The sequence below is a fragment of the Apium graveolens genome, chromosome 9 (genome assembly GCF_009905375.1).
Source record: "Apium graveolens cultivar Ventura chromosome 9, ASM990537v1, whole genome shotgun sequence".
NCBI classification, from domain to species: domain Eukaryota; kingdom Viridiplantae; phylum Streptophyta; class Magnoliopsida; order Apiales; family Apiaceae; genus Apium; species Apium graveolens.
The window spans coordinates 289,779,405-289,786,812 of NC_133655.1; positions in this window are offsets into that span (position 1 = coordinate 289,779,405).

The window sequence follows — 7,408 nt, forward strand, 5'->3', positions numbered from 1 at the left end:
GCAAATAATCGGAGTCATAGATCCTCAAATGAATATTCAAATAATATTCAATAAATAAAATAAGCTGAGTCATAATACCTCGAATGAATATTATAAATAATATTCATTAAATAAAATAAAGGAGTCATACATCCTCAAATGAATATTCAAATAATATTCAATAAATAATGTAAAGGAGTCATACGCCTTCGAATAATATTCGAAATAATATTCAATAATAAAATAAAGTTAAAGTTATCGAATAAACCTTATTCGATTAATAGTTTTAAAAACTATATCCATATATATATATAAATAAATATATATATATATATATATATATATATATATATATATATATATATATATATATATATACTCGGGAACATCGACTCCCGGTTTAGAAATATGTTCACCTTTTATCCCCTATACTAAGGGTATACGCAACTACTTGCTTATTTCTAGCATAGGTATTATGCAACTATAAGCATTGAAATCAACAGATAGATAACCAGATTACGAAACAGACATGCATATATACCATATTAGCATGCTCCAATATATCGCAAAATTTGCTAATAACAATCATGCAATATCACAAGATAATGCATATACATATATTTACATCACAACAACAGTATAACGGGTAGAAAACTTGCCTGAGCGACTGGGGTTACGAATGGCTCGGGACGAGTCTGGTAACCTATAAACAACAAGTAAGTTGGAATTACACCAAAGTCACTTGTAAATCTATACTTTAACTAACTTAGACTCTAACGCTTGTTTTGCGCTCACTGATTTGCTTAAGCCACTCGGGTACCCTCGGCTCCACCATTTTTAATAATTTAACCTTTACGAGTTTTAAAGCGATTCCTTCGCGAGTGTCTTACCAACTGCCTAACACACTTACCATAAATGTTTCATACATTAATTAACCCTTTTTGGTCTTTAACCTATGTTTCAAAGTAAGGCGAGGGAAAAAGTTTCGTTCGCGAAACGCCGTTACTTGAAACGGTCGTTTCTCCTAAACCGTGCATCGGAATCGAACGAACTACATATCAAAACGAAGCTCGTAACATGAGCTATCTAAACATGGCAGTGGTCATAATCTAGTAGGGAGTCCTCGGGTCCAAATGTTATGAACAAAAGCAGTCTAAAGTAAATCGGGCATTACGACGGCTATGTTTACGCGATTAACAATATTTATACCACTCCAATTCTTTACCAATTCACTACAAACCACCCAACCATCATCAATACATCCAACACAACTTATATCAAGGCAAAGTCAGTCCATAATCTCAAGGTTTCCCAACTTATTCAACCACAACATGATCTACTAACCATAACTTAAGATTCATTAACCATTAACCAAGATTCATATCCAAAATCACCACAAATCCAACCAAAATATCTAACACACATGGATCTTGCTATACATACATGGATATTTCTATATATACCTTAATCCATTCATAAACTTATCAAAACTCAAAGTTCAAACTATAAGTTAAAGGTGAAAGTTGTTTATACCTCCTTGAAGCTTCCTAACACAACCCAAGAGCTTTGAATGCCTAAAAGAACCTTGATCCTTGCTTGTATAACCTTAATCTTTCATAAAAATTCAAGAAAACTAAAGTTATTTCTTGAAGGTTACTATTCACCATCTTCTTCCTTGATTTATTGGAAGAGATTGTGAAGGAATTAGGAGCTTAAACTTATAGCATATCCATATCTATGTACAAGGAAGCTTAGATAATTACCTTGTGATTTAACAATGCTTGGAACTTGATTTTTGAAATTCTTGCCCTTGAAAAAGATGAAAAGCCGAGAGCAAGATGATGAGAATGAAATGATTTTGTGTTTTTTGATTTGTTTGGCTTAGCTTGGTTGTTTTTTGTTTTGTTTTTGGTTAATTACCTTAATAACCTTATATTTGTGTGGTTATAAACCAACCACACCTCCTCCTTCCCTATGTCATGCTTACATCACATTGCTATGTCATCCTCCCTTCCTTGTCCTCTTCTCATTGGTTGGGTGACATCACTTCCTCTAATCCCTTTGCTTAACTTCCTAATTGTTTGCCTAATGACCGCTGATCTGTTATACGGTTAGCTTAACTTTCGTTTTCGTTTATCGTTTGAGGGATCATACCCGGGATCTTATTACTTAGGTTCCCTTAACCTTTCTCAATATATTACATTCCTTTTATGATCCTCTCTTATAATCCTTTAATTTAAATCCTTTTTATCCGGTTACCTTTTTCTCAATTCTTTCCGTATCTAGTGGATTTCCGGGAAAAATCAAAGTGTTCGGATTTGGATTCTGACGATCTTTACATACACTTATATCCCATATAAAGTACTAATAAAATCTCAGAATATCCATATCAGAACCCCTACATAGTGTGGCATGAAAAGTTTTCTCATTCAGCAAAAACACTATTCATAAGGGTTTCAAAAATTTCCCAAAAATTGGGGTTATTACAGTCTCCCCTCCTTAAAAGGATTCCGTCCCGGAATCAGATAGAAAATGAATAGGGATACTCTCTTAGCATTGCACTTTCTAACTCTCTAGTAAATTTTCCCACATTGTGGTTCTACTATCAAACTCTTACTAGTTTGATAACCCTTCTCCTAAGCACTCGTTCCTTTTTAATCTATACCCTTCCTGGTTGGTCCATATAGGTTACGTCTGGTTGCATGTCTATGCGCTCATATGCCCCTATTTGTCTGGCATCCGAATTACACTTCCTTAACATTGATACGTGGAACACGTTATGAACTTGCTACAGGTTCGGGGGTAGGGCTAGCTCATATGCTAACTTCCCAAACGTCTTAATATATCCAAGGGTCCAACAAATTGTAGACTTAGCTTTCCTTTCTTTCCGAACCTCATCAATCCTTTTTCAAGGGTTTCCAAGGGGATACCTATAACATTACTAGGCCCCCTATTTCATTCTCTTTGTCCTTTTTGAGTCAAATCAGCATACCTCTTATGTCCATCTTGGGTTACTACCAGCCGTCCTCTGATTAGATCTATTATATCCTTGGTCCTTTGGACTACTGCGGGTCCGAGCATCTTGCGCTCTACAACTTCATCCTATTATAAGGGAGATCGACATTATCTTCCCTCAAGGATCTCATAAGGTGACAAGGTGACACCTCGATAATGACATATGATCTATTGTCGTGATATAACTAAATCCGCGTTAAGTGATCATTCCAAATTTTTTTCAAGTCTATTGCACAGACTCTCATTATAGCGTTTAGCATTAGAGCTTTTGCTTCTCAATACCCATTCTTTTCCAGTTCGTAATCGCTACTACCTTCCGTTCCTAATATTATACTGGTTATACTTTTGCTCGTTAGCGTTCTATAACCTTTTAATAACCACGTCAACCTTAGTATCACGAATGTGTTCCCATTCCGCATACTACCACCACTTTATTACTCCTTTTTCAGTTGTTTCTATTTTCCAAAATTTGATCAATCAAATAGAAGTAAAGGAATTTGTTGAGAGATCACTATGATCATGAACACTTGTTATATCGCATAGTTAGTACAGAAGGTGGCCAGCCTTTAGTACTTGACAAGCAATTAAACAACATGTGGTATCCTACTAGGCTTCTATCACAAAGATAGATAGTCATTCGACAATACCTCCCCTTCTGGAAGGGTTCTTCTTCTTAGCTTACATGAAATAAAAAGAAGAGAAAAGAACGAACTGAAGAGAATTGTATATATGAAAAAAAAATATACTGTCACAAAATATCTGGCTTGGAACCTACCTCTGAACTATAGAGGTTTGTCATAGGAGAACAAAACATAAACATATTTATATCAGCATCAAGTATTATAACATCAGATTTCCCATGCCTAAATATTTCTATTCCGTCCATCATTCTATGGACCCATGCTCTTCCTCGAGCTTATACACAATCACCTTTGAAACTCCCTCGATATCGAAAATCGAATCTGGGATCTCATTCTAGACCTCATCATTACTAGAATCCATTTCTATACCGCAACCTTCTTCGTATAATAATACGACTCTCTATTGATAAGAACGAATAATTATTCACCAGGTAGATACTCTACTTAATTAGTCTATCAATGATAACTTATACACTACCACGACCCGATTAGTGGTACTCAATCTCAACACCCATTCCAATACAACTCTCATGGTTGTAATCAGCTCACTACTCGCAGAATCATTGCTGCCTTACTATGGTCCATCACTGACCTACTGTAGTCATTCATTTTCCATGAAGTCTTAATAGCTAACCATACGGAGTCCATACATGTCGTATCAAATCCTTCTAAGGAGATAACATAATCACCATTCATGATTCATGGAGTACACTCATGATTCTGACATACATACATGACATGAAGCAGATAAAATTTGCAGAAGAGTTTTGCTCAAAGCGACGATAGCAGGTTAATACCATTCTTAATCATATACCTTCAATAGAAGACTTAACTCAAAGGTTTGTTTAGTCCTTTTTGAAATATAGTCCTGGCTCATTCTCAAGATGGTACCTTCTAAGATAGATAGCCCGCTCCTAGCGATTACACGAATTAAACCTTTACCGAACTACTATTACGGTTGGGTATTGCACAGTCATCAGAAGGAATGTCAATCTTCCAAACCACAATACAACCTTCACAGTTTTAACCATCATTACTGTATTCCTTTGGCACAAGCGCCTATAATTATCCTCTTACCTTTAAAGTGTTGGCCACCTCTTTGGCCTTCCCTGATAGTAATAGTTCCTTATAATCAATGTCTTTTAACCACCTTCAACTAAATTTTCTACCTCATTTCAATCACAGCTTATGTGAAGATGTTTTCCTTAACATCTGATAAAAAAAAAATCACCATTTTTCCATAAGTTGTTGCCTCAGTCTTTAGAGGTTAATCACTGTCATGACTGACGCTCAATCATAATTAGAACATCTTTTATCTTAAGTCCTAATTGCCCTGAACAATTTCGACCATTACTGGTTCGATCCATACTTTCTCGTGGTTTAGCACGTGCCTCACTTGGCAACATTATAATTACGTCATATTTCCTTTATCCACATTTCTATTCTTGAGAATTTTGAATATTACCTTTTTCCTTGTAAAACCTCTAAGGTTATCCTTAAATCCTTCATCAGGTACACCCTAGGCACAGGGCATATCAAAATACCATTTACTATTACTAGAACCATTGTCTATAAACTTCTGAAAAATTTCTCCACTGATCCTTAAAGGTTGTTATTACCTTAATCCTTTCCAATTCATACTGTCAAATTTCATACTATCCCTATTAAGGGTGAAATGCCAACCTTTATGCATTCCCCTAGGATTCATTTTAAGTTACCGATGTTATATCCTTAATTCCACCTTTGAAAAGGTACATGCATCCATCCATGGATAAACCAAGTCATATATCCTTGATAGATTATCTTCTTCATCATTCCCACCTCGATAGTCTATACCTAACTTCATAATAGCATCCTTATTCAAATTGAGGTCAATCCAGATGGCCTCCAAAAGATAACAATGGTCATCCGCTTTTCTTTCCTGATTTGGTAATGATAACATGGATGTTCTGGAAGATATTGGTCATGTTCAACGTGAACTTCTTCTTAATAATTCCTTATTTACTTTTGTTGTTTATCTCAACAGTCACCTCAATGTTGGGATACCTCTCATACCTGGCGTCTCGCTTTCTGAGTATCGAGCCACCGGTCTTACATTTCACATTATTGAAGGTCACTTCCTTCATCCAATTTTCCTACTTTCTTACTTTCTTGTCTCCTTAGTCTATCCGCGTCTTATTATTTATCCTTCGAACTATCTAAAGGTTTCCTTGAATCCTCCCAACTTAAAGGGGATAAAATGTACATAACTCGTATGCCTTCAACCATCAACTTTAACTCATGGTGAATCACCCTCATCCTGACGATTACATACTTTTCTATGTCTATTGCTACGAGTCTTTAGGGTTTCCTCATACCCAACTCCCTTATCATTCCTCAAACTCTATTGCCTTTATATTCCTTTCCACTTCAGTTTCTTTTTTTTTTATTTTCCTTTCTCTTATCATTATTTCATGAACCAACACAACATAAGCATTGATTTCAAACATCCCGTCATTCTGGATTCGTGCCCTTAGAACGAATCTTGACAACTTTTACAACTTAAATTCACAATTCATCATACTCGTCTGCCTTTGTTCTGGCTCTAAAGCTTTTACACTCTCTCCATAACCTTGGGAATTACTTTCCCGAAAACAATTGGCTGAACTTTAATCAGTTTATCATAACCTCTGGCTCCGTGCCTTTCTTGGTCTTTCACCAGCGGGTGGCCTCTCTCTTAGGAAGATAAGTGATAAAAACAGTCTTTTGTACTCCGCCAATCATTTAGAATCTCAAATAATTCCTCTATTTCCTTTAGCCAGGCTCTTGCCTCAGCTGGGTCAGCTTGTTCCTTGGAACTCTGAGAGCTTAGCGACTTAAAGGTCATGAAAGAATTTCCTACCGCATTGTTTCCTCAAGGTGGTGGTTGGGGATAATAGTCTAAGTTCTTTTTAGACAGGTCCATGAATTGTCGTATAGGAGTACCGTCTCGGGTCTCCTTTCCTTACTCGACTTTCTGTTTCCTTAGTATGAAATGTTTCATCCTACTCCCCATAATTGGGGTCATCTTTTAATTTAAAATCCTCATTTTCCACTCCATTATGTCATGGGTTCCTTCTATCTTGATGGCGACCTCCCTGACTATCACGTTCAGGGTTTGCTCTAAATCTTATTCCTCAAACTATGGCTCTCATCTAAGTTCTCATCCTTACGCTCTTGAACTTTCGGAACCCAAATTCTATAGGAATACCTCATTATTCCCTTATCATCTTTCTCTGGCACCGTATGCTCTTTTCCAATAATTCGGTATCTATTGCAATCTCAAACAGCTTTTCGGTACCGGCTCCGGTTACCTTCACTACTATTTCCAAAATCTCTTATAAACTCTCCCAAAGACATTATCATCTTGAGTCTCTCCTTTTTACTAAGGGCATCAGCCACCACATTGGCTTTCCCCGAATGATAAAGAATCTCCCAATCATTATTCTTGATTAGCTCTAACTGCCTCCTCTGGCATATGTTGAGCTCTTTCTACGTGAAAATGTACTAGAGCACTTATGGCTTAGGTAATTCTCGCACTTCTCTCCATACAAGTAGTGCCTCCAATCTTTAGGGTAAAACTATTGCCACGAGCCTAAGCTCATGGGCGGGGATATCGAATTTCATATTACCTTAATTGTCTTGACATGTACGCGATTACCTTACCGTGCTGCATAAGCACGCACCCTAAGCCCTTGTGCGAAGCGTCACTACACTTCACAAAATCTCCTTTTCCATCCGGCAATGCCAGCATA